This window comes from Sorghum bicolor, chromosome 9 (assembly GCF_000003195.3).
Source record: "Sorghum bicolor cultivar BTx623 chromosome 9, Sorghum_bicolor_NCBIv3, whole genome shotgun sequence".
Taxonomy (NCBI): domain Eukaryota; kingdom Viridiplantae; phylum Streptophyta; class Magnoliopsida; order Poales; family Poaceae; genus Sorghum; species Sorghum bicolor.
Genome location: NC_012878.2, coordinates 25,090,299 through 25,106,294, shown reverse-complemented (window position 1 = coordinate 25,106,294; position 15,996 = coordinate 25,090,299).

Below are 15,996 nucleotides of genomic sequence, written 5' to 3'. Positions count from 1 at the left end.
AGGGTCCTTCCCAGGGAGTGGATAGCTTGTGCATTCCCTCCTGGCTTGTTTTCCATCGAAGCACCAGATCGCCGACCACGAAAGAACGGTCCTTGACATTCCTGTTGTAGTATCGCCTGACTGCTGCGAGATATTTTGCTGTTCGGAGACACGACACTAAACGCTTTTCCTCCATGCAATTGATTTCGAGTCCTCTGGCGTTGTCGGCGGTCGCCTGGTCGAAGTGCTCGATTCTAGGAGACCCGAAGTGTATATCAGACGGCAAGACCGCCTCTGCACCGTACACCATGAAGTAGGGAGACACCCCCGTGTTTCGACTGGTCTGAGTTCGGAGGCCCCAGACCACTGCCGGCAATTCTTTCATCCATCGACCGGGTGCTCTGTCGTTTTCGGTGTACAACCTTTTCTTTAGGGCATCAACGATCATTCCGTTAGCACGTTCAACTTGACCGTTGGCACGTGGATGTGCCACTGACACATATTTTATGACTATGCCTCTGTCATCGCAGAAATCCCAAAAAGTGGTGCCAGTAAACTGAGTGCCCAGGTCGGTGATTATGCTGTTCGGAATGCCGAATCTATGTATGATTTGATTGAGGAACTCCACAGCCTTCTCGGAGGTTGCCTTGACCAGGGGCATGTATTCAATCCACTTGGAGAACTTGTCGATTAACACGAAGACAAACTTAAAATTGCCCGGGGCTGGTTTAAATGGTCCGATCATGTCAAGCCCCCAGCAAGCAAAGGGCCAAGACGCCGGGATGGTTTGAATTTCATGGGCAGGTACGTGGGTCCTCTTAGCGAAAAACTAACATCCTTCGCAATGCCGAACCAGTTTTTCTGCGTCGCTGACCGCGGTTGGCCAATAAAAACCTGCTCGGAAAGCCTTTCCGACCAGCGTTCTAGATGCGGCGTGGTTGCCGCAGGATCCGGCGTGTATGTCTTCCAAGAGCTTGATACCATCATCTTGGGGTATGCACTTGAGCAGTACTTCGGAGCTTGCGTTTTTCCGCATGAGTTTTCCGTCGACCAGGATGTAGTTCTTTGATCGTCGGATGAGACGCTCGTTCTCTGTTTTGTCCTGAAAGCCTATCCCGTCTGATATGTATTTGATGAACGGGATACGCCAGTCACGCCCACCGGTTGTCGGAGTGGCGTCATCTATGAGCATTGCCTCGGTGGGTTGCTTGTTGACCAGGGGGGAGCTTACGCTCGGCTCATGGATGTCCTGGACGAAAATACCCCGCGGGATTTGGGCCCGAGACGAGCCTAACTTTGACAACGCATCTGCTGCCTGGTTCTTATCCCGGACCACGTGGATGTACTCTATGCCATAGAAATTAGTTTCCCATTTGCGAATTTCTTTGCAGAAGAGATCCATCTTCTCGTGGGTTGCGTCCCACTCCATGTTGAGCTGGTTGATGACCAAAGTGGAGTCGCCGTAGACATAGAGGCGCTTGACCCCCAGTTCAACGGCTAGTCGTACGCCATGTAAGCATGCTTCGTATTCGGCGACATTGTTTGACGCCGGAAAAAGGATCCGAAGGACGTAGCGGAGTTTGTCCTTGTTGGGTGATACGAACAATATCCCAGCGCCTGCACCGTTGATGCTCAAGGACCCATCAAAGAACATTGACCAGTGGTCTGAGACGTCTGGAACGGAAGGCTCGTTGAGATCCGTCCATTCGGCAATGAAATCGACCAGGGCTTGAGACTTGACAGTGGTGCGACTCTGGAACTCTAGGGAAAATGGACATAATTCCATTGCCCATTTCACGATTCTGCCATTGGCGTCTTTATTGCGCAGGATGTCCCCGAGAGGAAAACTGGTTGTCACCAGGACTCGATGGCCATCGAAGTAGTGCTTCAGCTTTCTTGACGTTATCAGGATGGCGTATATAAGCTTCTGTATTTGTGGGTACCTGGCCTTGGATTCGTTTAAAACTTCACTTATGAAGTAAACGGGTCTCTAGACCTTGAAGACGTGACCTGGTTCATCTCGCTCGACCACTATTGCCGTGGAAACAACCCTGTCGGTTGCGGCAATGTAAAGGAGTAGGTCTTCATTGGGCTGAGGCGCTGTGAGGACAGGCGGTGAAGTGAGGAAGGTCTTAAGCTGAGTGAACGCAGCGTCGGCTTCCTCTGTCCAAGAGAATTTTTCTGACGCTTTCAGTAGCTTGAAGAAAGGGAGGCCTTTTTCTCCCAGCCTCAAGATGAAACGACTGAGGGCGGCCATGCATCCTGTTAGCTTCTGAATATCCTTGACGTTCTTCGGTGGTCGCATGTCGAGTACGGCTTTGACTTTTGAAGGGTTTGGTCGTATGCCGTCGCAACTGACGACGTTGCCGAGCAGTAGACCGGAAGGAACGCCGAAAATGCATTTCTTGGGGTTGAGCTTCCACTTGTACCTATTGAGTGCCTTGAAGGTTCGGTCTAAGTTGTCGATTAGAGTGCTCGCGTCCCTTGTTTTTACGACCACATCGTCCACATAGGCCTCGACGAGGTCATCACGAATCTCGTCGTGGAGGCATTGCTGGATGGCCCTTTGATAAGTGGCCCCGGCGTTTTTAAGTCCGAAAGACATGGTAGTGTAACAGTATGCGCCGAAGGGTGTGATGAAGAATGTTTTGATCTGATCTTCTTCCTTTAACGAGATCTGGTGATAACCAGAGTAGCAATCTAGAAAGGAGAGGAGTTCGCATCCGGCCGTTGAGTCGACCACCTCGTCGATGCGAGGAAGACCAAAAGGATCTTTAGGACAGTGTTTGTTGAGATCGGTGTAATCAACGCACATTCTCCATTCATTATTCTTTTTGCGTACAAGAACCGGATTGGCGAGCCAATCGGGATGATACACTTCTTTTATGAATCCGGCTGCTAGAAGCCGTGTTATTTCTGTCCTAATAGCCTCCTTTTTGTCACGAGCGAACCGTCGCAGTTTTTGCTTGATTGGTCTTGCGGTCTTCGAGATGTTTAAGGAGTGCTCGATCAGGTTTCGTGGGACACCGGGCATGTCTGCGGGTTTCCATGCGAAAACGCTCACGTTGTCCCTTAGAAACCTGACGAGCGCGTCTTCCTATTTTGGATCCAGGTTAGCCCCGATGAGGGCTGTCTTCTCGGGGTTGCCTTCGACCAGCTGCACTTCTTTGTACTCCTTGGATTTCGAATTTTTCCTGGCTGTCTCCTGCTCAGGTAATCGGAGCTGGTCGGGGGGCAGCTGTGCGGCTTGGTTTGCTGTTTCCGCCATGCGGATTGAGAGGTCAATTGCCTCGGTGATCTTGAAGCTTTCTTCTTCGCAGGTGTACGCCGTGTAGACGTTGCCTCTGACGGTTAGGACACCCTTCTCCGTGGGCATCTTAAGCACTAGGTATGAGTAGTGCGGGACTGCCATGAACTTTGTCAGCGATGGGCGGCCCAGTATGGCGTGGTAGGTCCCGTCGAAGTCCGCGACTACGAAGTTGATGAACTCCGTCCGGAAGTGATCGGGTGTGCCGAATTGGACAGGCAATGTTATCTGTCCGAGGGGCACCGAACTTTGACTTGGCAAAACACCCCAGAATTGGGCGTCGTAAGGTTTTAGTTGCGCCGGTGATGTCTTGAGGGCGGGCAGGCTGTTGCGGAAGAGAATGTCGATGGAGCTTCCCCCGTCCACGAGCACGCGCTCGAATCTGATGCTATTGATGCAGGGATCAAGAATCAGTGGGAAACGACCCGGCTCTGGGATAGCGGCCCACTGGTCCTTCCTGCTGAACGAGATCTCCCTGTGGGACCAGGCGGGAAATTTCGGATCTGCGATCAGCCCGTCCGTGCTGTCTATGTTGAGGCAGGCTCTCTTTAACAGCTTTCTTTCTCGCTTGGACTCAGTGGAGACCTTGCCCCCGAAAATGGAGTGGACCACGTCAGTGGGGCTGACGTATTGGTGTCGGGGGTCCCTGTCTTGGTCCTCATCCTCATCTTCGTGGTCGTGCCCGTCGCGTTTGTTATTTTTCTTGGCGGAGTCCTCTTGGGCGGCCCGCCGTGTATAGATACTTTTGAGGACGCGGCACTCTTCCATGGTATGGTTAGACTTTGGGTGTAGCTGGCACGGTCCCTTCAACGTTTTGTTGTAGTCGTCTTGGTAGTCCCGTCGTCCGTTGGGACGTTTGACCGTATTTACTTCGTGGTCGTATTCACGAGGGCGCTTTCCTCTGAAGTCGTCGCGGCTGTCGCGCCGCCGATCCCAACCCTCTCGGTGATCGCGGTTGTCGGAGCGGCGGTGATTTCTGTTGTCGTAGCGACCACGACCGTCATCTCGCCGGGAGGGCAGGTCGGGGCCTCTCGCATCGTCTCGGATTAGTTTTTCTGCGTCATCAGCATCGGCGTAATTTTTAGCCGTGGCGAGGAGCTCTGCTACCGTTGATGGGCGCTTACGCAACAGCTTGTTCCTCAGTGCTTCATGGAAACGCAAGCCCTTGATAAAGGCTGATATGGCCTCGTCATGAGAAATCTTCGGGATTTTGAGACGCATATCCGAGAATCGTCAGATGTAATCGCGCAGAGGTTCATTCTTCCTGTCTCTTATCCTTTCAAGGTCATACTTGTTTCCGGGCTGCTCGCATGTGGCGATGAAGTTGTCGATGAAAGCCTGTCGTAGCTCTTCCCAAGAGTCGAAGGAGTCCTCGGGCAAGCCGAGAAGCCACTGATGACCAGCCTGGTCGAGGACTACGGGGAAGTAGTTAGCCATGACGTGCTCATCTCCTGCCGCTGATCGGACGGCGATTTCGTAGAGAGTGATCCAGTTCTCAGGATTTTCCTTGCCGTCGTATTTTTTAAGTTTTTCGAGCTTGAAATTGCGGGGCCACACGACCTGGCGGAGGTGTGAGGAGAACTGCCTTAGGCCCGGAGGACCGTGGGTCGCGTCGTACTCGATGCGGCGCAGGTTTTCGTGGACTGCTCTCTCTGCGGCGCGCCTGTTGATGCGGTCCCGGGCATCTTTGGGAGGGATGTTGTGGCGGAGATCCCTGTGTTGATCTTCTTCTTCTTGGCCGCGTACGCGGTTCTGCTGGCGGCGGCCATCGGCGTCCCGACCACCATCGTCGCGCCGTGAGTCCCCTCGACGGTTGTCGGGGGAGCGGCTGCGGCGACGCCTGCTGGGTGAGGCCCGGCTACGATTAGTCTGGTCGGAGGCGGCTTCCGTATAAGAGACGTCCTGGACTCTCTTGAGCAGAGTGGCTGTCTGTCCCATTGCGGCGATCAGGTGTGCTCGGATGCTGGTCCGGACTCCCTGGCACTCGGGGGTGTCAGGAAGCCGATCCAGGTTGGCCATGGGGACAGCCACGTTGGCGCTTGGCGTTTTGTAGACCGGCTGGTCCCCGACCATGTCAAAGGCATCGTTGAGGTTACTTGGCGGCATCTGTTGTTGCTCGTCCGCACGCCGTCGGGCGCGATCGGCGTTACGCTGTTCGCGGAGTTGCCTCTGGTCGTCTGTTTCTCCGTCAACAGCTGGTTCGTCGGCGCTGACATTGAACACGATATCCCCTCGCCGGGGGGGGGAATATCGGGAATCGGTCGAAACCCGGAGGGTGTGAAGGAAAATCCAGGTCGTAGCCCTCGTCTTCGGTGTTTATAACCTCGGTGGGGACGGAGCCGGTGCTTGAGTTGGTGCTGGAAACCTGGCCGTCCCGTAGCTCTCGGATTGTCACCATGTTGACATGGTGGCGATTGTTCCTCGTCGGCGACCAGCCCGCTTTGCTGAAAACGGATTGGACATGCTGTGAGTAAACAGAGGCCGAGTTGTTCAGGCCGCGAGGATAGTCTTCCTTTTTGAGCTCGACGGATCGTCCTGAGGGGGTTGAGGTTATCGTCAGGGACGTTCCCAGCCGTTCGTGTGTGGCGACACGAGTTGGCCGGCGGGATTTCGAAAAATCCGCTCGAGCAGCTTGGTCGGGCCGGCGCAGAACTCCATCTATTAGTTGGGAGATTTCGAGTAGCTTGGAGTCAGCGCGATCGAGCGCTTGGAGGAGGTCCGAGCAGTCGATCTCCTTTCCCTTGTAGAGTGGGAACGGTGGTCGGGAGCTTGGTGCCGTCATGCGTGTGGTCGGAGACGGCGCGATCTCAGATTGGATCTGGATCTCTTTCGGAACCGTGGTCGGGAAGCCGCCGCTGCACGTCGTCCACGTGATCTGGCCGACGGTGAATGTGAGGCCTTCGGGCACGGTCGCGGAAGCTGGGATCGTGACCATCTTGTTCGCCGGAAAAGTTGCACGCACACCCCCTACCTGGCGCGCCACTGTCGACGAAAGCTAGTCGGCAGTCTACCTTGGGGTATACCCACGGTAGTAGTTTATCGGTAGACGGTGCGTGAACTACGAACTCGACGGTGACGCAAGACACGGACAAGCTTTTTATCCAGGTTCGGCCGCCGAGTTGGCGTAATACCTACGTCCTGCGTCTGGTTGTATTGATTTGTGCTGAGAGAAATATGATGTCCTAGGGGGGTCCCTTGCCCCTCCTTATATAGTCTGGAAGGCAGGGTTACAGAGCTAGAAACTAATCCTAGTCGGTTACAACCGCCATAGATAATTCGATATCAATTCCTATTCTAACCAACTAGAATCCTGCTTGATCTCCACGTCTTGTTTCCTTGCGCGAAACTCGGGCTGTCGGATCAAACCTTGAACTCGTCTCGTAGTGGGCCAAGCTTCCTGGCTAAAGTCTAGCCGTAAGGGTATAGGGGTTTATACCCCCACAACTATCCTTCTCAAGATCTTTGGCTTGCTCAAACACCTTTTAATCAATGCCATTGTATATTGTGTTGAGAACCAAAGTATTGCATTGCTTGTTTGCTCTCTCATTGTTGGTGGGGTTAAGTCATTTTCGGTGACTTCCCACACTCTATCATTTATTGATCCAAGATACATTTTCATCTTTCTCTTCCAATAGTCAAAAGAACTTGTGCCATCAAAGAATAGTGGTTTTCCCCCAACATGGTTGAACACTATTTGAGCCATAATTTGAGCACCGAGGTTGTTAAGCCTTCATAAAACGGTGACCACGGCTCTGATACCACTTGAAAGGTCCTAATATGGCTAGAGGGGGTGAATAGCCTATTTAAAAATTCTACAAACTCACTAGAGCAAGAGGTTAGTAAAAGACAAAGCAAAGCTTTTTGCTCTAGCTCTAATGTGGTGTTTGCAAGCAACCTATCCAACAATTCTAGTTGATATGATCACTAGGCACACAAGAGCTATGTCACTACAAGCTACACTAGTGAACTAGGCTACACAAGGCAAGACTATCAAATAAACTAGTTACACTACTTTGCGGTAAGTAAATGGAGAGGAAGAGATATTTATGCCGCCATGTAGGGCATGAACCAATCACAATAATATGAAGTCCAATCACCGGAAGAAGTCCAAAGAACAATCATAATGGAGAGACACGATTTTCCCCCGAGGTTCACATGCTTGCCGGCGCGCTACATCCCCGTTGTGTCGACCAACACTTGGTGGTTCGATGGCTAACAGGTGTAGCACAAACCTTGTCCTCACTAGGACACCACAAGAACCTACCCACAAGTGAGGTAGCTCAATGACACAAGCAATCCACTAATGTTGCCTTTGGCTCTCCACCGAGGTAGGCACAAACCCTTCACAATCGTCGGGAGATGGCCTCGAACAATCACCAACTCATGCCAATCCTCCTCCGCTGCTCCAAGCCATCTAGGTGGTGGCAACCACCAAGAGTAACAAGAAAACCGCAGCCAAATTGATCCCCAAGTGCCACTAGATGCAATCACTCAAGCAGATGCACATGGAATCACTCCCAATCCCACAAAGATGAATAATCTATAAAGGAGATGAGTGGGAGGTGTTTGCTTAGGCTCACAAGGATGTCAAGTATGTTAGAATGCTAAGAGAGTGAGCCCCTAGCCGGCCAACACGTATTTATAGGCCCCTCAAACAAATAGAGTCGTTGGCTCTTTCACTGGGCAAAAATCGGGGTCACTGGACGCTGAGCAGGAGGCACCGGATGCTCGACCCCTGCGTCCGGTGCGCTAGAAACAGCCATGTGTCACCCTTTTCACTTACGCGCGTCGATCTCTAACGGTCACCTACAGAGCATCGGATGCAGTTAGGTTGGCACCAGACACATCCGGTGCACACCAGTCTTATACGCAGGGAGGTTCGCAAAACACGCAGGGCACCGCACTCTCTTCATCGGATGCACCCTAAGGGTCCGGTCCTTTACCCAGAGAGGTTTGCAAAACAAAAGGGCACTGGACACGCACCACTGGACGCATCCGGTGCTCTCAGTCAGGTTCACTCATATGAGTCAGATAGCACCGGACGCTTGAACAGGAGTTACACTGCGTCCGGTGCTCAGCATCCGGTACTTGACCCTAGCCGAGCCAAGCACGACAGCACACGGACACGTAGGCTCAGCTTCCAGTGCTGCGTCCGGTGAGAGAAAGCCAACCCCTATCTACCCTTCAACATCAACCTCCTTCTCAAAGTGTGCTAAAACCACTAAGTGTGTACCAACAAGTACACGTGTATTAGCATTTTCACAAACATTTTCTTAGAAGGAGTTAGGTTAGCTCACTAGATTCTAAATGCATGCACATGAACAATGACACCTAGTGGCACTTGATAACCACTTAGTGTTGATATTTGGTAACGCAATCAGAATTAATCGGCAAGCGCACGGATATCGGTGAGCACTTCACCCGAGATATTATCTAGAGTATCGTATTTATATTTTTACCACTAGGAGAAAGCGTGCATCTGACTAACCCAGTCTATTACTACTAACCTTTAGGCTACAAACAATATGACTCGATGTGAGTGATGTATAGACAAGACTACAACCGCACTCTCGTTCTAACCTTGGTAAGGATGATCTACTATTCTGTTGAGGAGGCTCACGGAATCTAGACACCACAGAGGATGTTCGACCCGCACCTATAAACCCTATCGAGCCTGCTAACGGGATATGGGCTACAAAGGTAACTCAGAAATGTCACGTTCCTCGCTACTACCACGGTCCAGCTGGACAGGGGATATCTATGAGTATCCTAGCCCAAACACCATGTTTACGCTAGAGATGATTACTCTAAACTTTACGCGAAGAGATCAAAGTAAACTCATAAACCAAAGAACAATAAAACAAAGAACTTACTAGAATTTAGAAGTCGAAATACTGAAGAATCCTAGGCGCAAGCCTCGGGTTAGGAGACTTGATCCCGCAGGTACATCCTCGGAGTAGACATCGACAGGTCGGGCTTCCTCCGATCTACACCTCCACTCTATCTCTCTCAATCTAGTAGAACTAGTCTACTCTCACATTGTTTGCTACGCCCTATGAGGTGGGAACCCTAAGGAACCTCTCTCTCTGAATCCTCTCTGGAAAATATGCTAATGAATAATGGGATTCTCCCCTCCAGGGGCCAGGGGGCCTTGCTTATATAGCCTTTTCAAATGAATCTGGGCCATCGGATCAAACCGACCTTGATTGAACGGTTCTCCTTGATCCTCAAAGGCGGTGGAGCATAATCCGTGTGATTCACCGTGATTGGCCACTAGAGGTGGGTGGGCGCCCAAGGGGGGAGGGCGGGCGCCCTGCCCCCGGGCCCGATCGGCCTCCCGTTCGTTCCCGTCGCTTCTAGAGTCTTCTATATATTGAATAATTGCGGTGCACGTTAATATCTCTATGTAAACCTGACGTGTGGGTCTTTCTTCCATATTTCATGACAACCCCCTACAGAAATAGATAAACAGCAAAACTCGTGGAATTCTGTCAGATCAAACCCTAATTCTAAGTGTTGTTTGTATATTAGTCCTTTTCCTTGTTTATTTCATAATTAAAATTGATACTTAAGAACCGTCAACAAACACCGCCATACTTAGGCTTTTACTCGTCCTCCAGAAAAGGATGGTTAAAAAAATATCTTGGGTTAAAATATTGTAAAACATTCTCTTCATACCTGCAGGGTGTTGTAAAAATCCACTGTGTACCGTAGTCAGGGAAATATATGGTCAAGAGTAGAGGTCCTTTCTTCTCAATCCTGCCACTTGGAGTTTTTGTATGTTTTTGAAAAAGAAATTAGCATACCTTTATCCTCATAGGTTCTCTCAGATCACTCATTTATCTTTTATATATCTCACTGAGGTTGTTTTAATTTGCAGAAATTCTCAAGCATTCTTACCTTGCATTTATTGCCTGATCAAAATGGGATCCGAGGAGAGGAATGTCATACTCTTATATCAAAGACTTTAGAAATTAAAAACTTGTCAACTCTTACTGGCATATTGCTTATTAGAGGGACCATGGACTATCATTTTCTCTCATTTTCTCTCTTTTTTTCTTCTTTTTTTTCAGGTGGATACCGAGGTACCCCTAATTCTACTGTCGGACACTTATCCATTTTTTCTGCAAGGTTGTCGAGCACTTGCTCCTTTTTATTTCCTCGAAATACTTATATTTTTGCATAGCCCATGCCTCTAACGCAATAATACTTCGGAAGTGTGAATCTTTCTGAATAAATGTCTTGATCATAGGAGTATGATAAATCTCTCAACAAGGGTCTAACTCGCTTTGAACAAACTCAATACAGAGCATATAGCTTTTCTAATTATTTAATTTTCAGGTTTAGCAGGCATATAAAACACTGAGGATGGTAGCTAGAATTTTTGAAGATTTTGAAATAAATTCTCCAAGCAACAATGATATCAAGAATAAGATACTCATACTCTACCATCTCATATTCCATAGTGACTTAAGTAACACAGGGTTTTAAAATGATTTTTTAATAATTGCATGTTTTCAGGAAATATCACAGAGTGAGATTAATCATGATTAAAAACATTTTAATCTTGTTTATTTATCATGTCAAAGACAATATTCTGCACGAACCAAGATATATGTGTATGTATAACATGTACAGAGTATGTACCTGAATCATGGAGTGGCGTAGTCGAAGTGCGTTTGGCATGTCGAGGGATCTCCCCCATACTTGTTTTCTGCTTTCTTGCATAAAAAATAAAGTAGACACAAGACATAATAATAATAATAATAATAATAATAATCTTTATTAATCTTGAGGCAGTTATTACAAATGACTAGTAATGAACTGAAGCTAATAATAGGTCTAAACCAAATTTAAAGATGAATAATTAAAATGCACTGCATCAAGATCTAATCTAGATAACTTAGCGGTGCTCTAACTCCCTAATCTTCTTATTGGCACTAGCAAGATCATGCTTAAGACCAAGTATAACGGTGTTCTGGTCGGAGCTGCCTATTGATAGAGTTAACCGAGGACTGGAGCTCTATGATGACCTTGTCTAGCCTACGAACGTCTTCATCTACATCTGCTATAGTCTTGCGGCGCTTAGGAGGTGTCTCGAGAGCATTGAGAGCGTGCTTCGGTGCTGTCTTCGGAGGGATGAAGTGGACTTTGGCTGCTCTAACCCCCTCGAAGTAAGGCCTCTCCTCCTTCATAGTGTTGCGGATGCTACTGATCTCGCTGCTCCGGTTGGTCTTGACTCTGACGACCCGCTCATTGGGCCTGGGTGGCAGGATCCTCGTGCCGGCTGGCACCTTGACGGTGGCCTCGTTCTTGGCTGATGGTCCCTTGAGGAGTAGGGGCTGCAGTGGTGTGGTGAGAACTGGTTGAGCACGGTAGGATTGGGTGGAGCTACGCTGGCGTGATGGCATGGCTGCTAGCTGTCGCTCTGTGTTGGCCGGGACGAGAGCGTAGGCGTCGGGGTCTTCCTTGGGCTTCTTGTTGAGATCGAAGGGGACGACCTCCCAATCGTCATGGAACTCATCGGCCATTGGAGCAGCGATGGACTAAGCAAGCTCTAATAGAAGAAGGAGAGAAGGCTTGAATGAATTGGTGTTTGAAAACTGATGTCAGGGGTCTGTTTATATAGGGGTCAAAAAGCGCCTCTAGGGTTTGCTCATGCTACTCCTGCCGCCATGCGTGCGAAACATTCCATCCGCATGATTATTTAGTTTACCATAAATGGGTTTATCGCGACGGAGGAAATCGGGACTGAGAGGAAACAGGGGCTGGGTGCCTGCCCTCATCATCAGGGCGCCCGCCCTGTGCCTGGCCCCTCTGTGGGCGCGCCTCCTCGAGCATGCTTCTAGATGCAAAATTTATTCGAAAAATATATACGTGGTCCAAAAACATCAGATTAAAAAGGTCGGGCTCTAATTCTCCATGGGTAGGTGGAAATGGATCACGTCTATCTCTTCTAATTCTTTATTGGGCTCTAAAAATAATTTAAGACGTTGACCATTTACCTTGAATAACGTACCTTCGTCATTTTGAAGTGTGATAACTCCGTGGGATGATGAATTGATTACCTTGAGTGGTCCTTCCCATTTACTCTGGAGTTTTCCATGCCCGAAAAGCTTTACCATGGAATTAAAAAGTAACACCTATTGATATTTGGTAACGCCATCAGGAAATGATCTGCAAGCGCACAGATATCGGTGAGCACTTCACCCGGGAGGTTATCCAGAGTATCGTATTTATATTTTTACCACTGGGAGAAAGTGTGCATCTGACTAACCAAATCTATTGCTACTACCCTTTAGGCTACAAAGAATGTGATTCGATGTGAGCGATGTATAGAGAAGACTACAACCGTAGTCTCGTTCTAACCTTGGTAAGGATGATCTACTGTTCTATTGGAGAGGCTCACGGAATCTAGACACCAAAGAGGATGTTCGACCCACACCTATAAACCCTACCCATCCTGCTAACGAGATGTGGGCTGCAAAGGTAACTCGGAAATGTCACGTTCCTCGCTACTACCACGGTCCAGCTAGTCAGGGATATCTATGATTACCCTAGCCCAAACACCATGTTTACGCTAGCAATGATTACTCTAAACTCAACCAGAAGAGATTAAAGTAAACTCATAAACCAAAGAACAATAAGAACAAGAACTTACTAGAATCTAGAAGTGAAAATACAGAATTCTTCACTGGGTTCTAGAATTTATCTACTCCAAAACCCACTGAAGAAAACCATCCCGTTCGTTCCCGTGGGTTCTGGAGTCTTCTAGATGATAGAAAATTGCGTGGCACGTTAATATCTCTATGTAAACCCGACGTGTGGGCCTTTCTCCCATATTTCCTGATAACCCCCCTGCAGAAATAGACAAACACCAAAACTCATGAAATTCTGTCTGATAAAACCCTAAGTCTAGGTATTGGTTGCATTTGGATCCTTTTCTTTATTTATTTGATGATTATATTTGGTACTTAAGGACCATCAACAAACTCCCCCAAGCTTACCTCTTGCTCGTCCCTGAGCAAGGATAGACTCAAAAGTTGATGCAGAAGTTTCATGCCTTAAAAGTACACATGCGTTCAAGCAAGATCTCATCTCTGAGTTAGAATAAACTGTTAAGACTTATTCATTTCACCTTTCACCATGGGGCTTGCAACCGTCACTTGTGTCTTGAGCAGTTAAAAGATATAATAGTCTAGTCAAGCGCCTTGTCTCTTGTTCTTTATCAGCTATAGCTCTGGAGTTTTTGCAGATTTTCAAATAAAACTCAGAGATTCCTTATATGATTCTCTCAAATCTCTCTTTTGTAGTATTTCTGGATCCTTTCCAAGGCAGTAATGGTATATGCCTTCTTTCAAAGTATGTGGTATTTTTGGTATGAGGCATAGTGATATTGCTCTCTCTCTCACCCTACTCTAATAAGGTTTTGATATCTGGAGCTCATAGGTGGGAGACAGATAATACATACTTACAAGACATTTATTGCATAGTCAAACCATGGATCCAGAAGAACAACTCAATAAGTCAAATCAAGATGTGCATGTGTGGCGAGTGAATGGTGTATGATGATAACAATGGTGAAAGTCTAATTCTACTTTTGCTCTTTTAAAGGGATACATACCTTTCTTGCTCTTTTGAAACTTTTTGAGGAGAATGAGATGCTCTATATTTTCTTTTTCTTTCCTCTGAGGTGGGTATCTTGTACCCCTAATTCTACTGTTGGACACTTGTCCATTTTTACCTCGCGTCTCACTTTTTCTTTTCTTTCGACGTTCCGGGCACTTGCCCCTTTTTATTTCCTCGTATATATATTTTTTCTTTTTTCTTTTCTTTTTTTTCAGAGCACTCATCTCCTGAAATAATATAGCAAGTGGTAGTAACCAAGATAAGTCGAGCATTTATTTCATAGGGAAAAACTGAAATAGGAGAATGTTTTTGGCTATTCTCTCCCGGATTAGGAGTAGAATACTTTTGTGTGGCTCTGGAGATGGAAATGAGTGGATATATGTGGATGCGTACTTCCGGAGTAGATGTAGCATGTGTGAGTGAACATGCAAGTGGATCTTGATTTTAACCGCATGACAAGCTCCTAAGGGTCTACACAGCTTGACCACACTCAATGCTCATAAGTAGTAAAAGTAAATATGTGGCTCAAAATCTAATAAGCATGTATGTATGGCTGTGGTAGGAATTTAAACTCTCATCATATGGAACTCATCATGTCTTATTTTAAAGATTTTCAAAGATAAAATTCTCCAGAAGTCTAGCATCTCTAGGAACAGATAAACAGCAGCTCAACCTTCCCATATCATATCCGTTAATAACTTAGACTTCAGATCAAGTACTCTTCCCACAAGTTTAGGTTTAGAGCAGGTTTAAATTATAACAGTTATGCCTAAACTTAAGAGAGAGCTCAAACTTGAAAACTAGGTACATGGTAGAGCAACAATTTATCATATCCATATAAGAGTTTATCATTTATGTTCAGTTTGGCCTAGACACTTTATTTATTTATTTGGCAAACTAAGCAAAGATATATATAAGTGTTGACGGTCCTTAATGCTCACATTTAACCATCAACTAATCATGGAAAAGGATCCAAATGCAATCAACACCTAGACTTAGGGTTTTATCTGACAGAATTCCACGAGTTTTGGTGTTTGTCTATTTCTGCAGGGGGTTGTCAGGAAATACGGAAGAAAGGCCCACACGTCGGGTTTACATAGAGATATTAACGTGCCGCGCAATTTTCTATCATCTAGAAGACTCCAGAAGCCACGGGACCGAAGCGGAGGCCGAGAGGACTCAGGGACAGGGCGCCCGCCAACCTATGTTGCCCAATCAGTGTCCAATTCGGGGATCACGCTCCACCGACCTAAAGGATCAAGGAAAACCATGTGATTAATGTCGGTTTGATCCAACGGCCCAGATTCATCTGAAGGGCTATAAAACCAGACCCCCTGGCCCCTGTAGATCATACTCTTCTACAGAATCAAAGCTAGGGTTTCAATTCTTCATCCAAGTAGAGAGGATCCCTCTAGTTCTTCTAGTTCTACCTCTAGTTCATCTAGATCTAGTTCTAGTTCATCTAGTTCTTGTTCTAGTTCCTCTAGTTCTAGTTCTAGTTAGTTCTAGTTGTAATCTAGAAAATAGGGAGAGAGAAGAGGAGAGCGGAGGAGGAGCCGGATCTGTCGGATCTTCCTCAACATTGTACTTTTGCAGCAACTGGTTCGTTCTTCATCTTTCTCCAGGTTCTTCAACTCATAATTCCTGAGTTCTTTAATTAATTTTATTTACATTCAAGATATTTATTGGATTCCCGCTTGCATCAAGTCCTCTAATCTTTGAAACATTAGAGTAGTAATTAATAGATTAGACGTGGTGTTTAGTCCTAAAATTACCTGGAATTGCACCCAATCCTGTGGATTGTTGTGGTAGCCTTAGGGTAGTGACAGCCCTAACGGTCGACGTATTCCACCTCGTTCAGATTGGTGTTTGTAGGACCGTAGTCAGACCTTCCTAGCCCCCTTCTCATCTCTTTCTGTGGTTAGTGCTCTGATGTCCCGATATAGATAATCTTGAATTGTTGGACTAACCCCTGCAGGAAAACTTTCAATATCGACCTGGGAAGTCCTAAGATAAACTCACATTGGAGACAAAGAGAGAGACACATAAAGTTTAACAATTCACACAAGGAAAGCATAGCT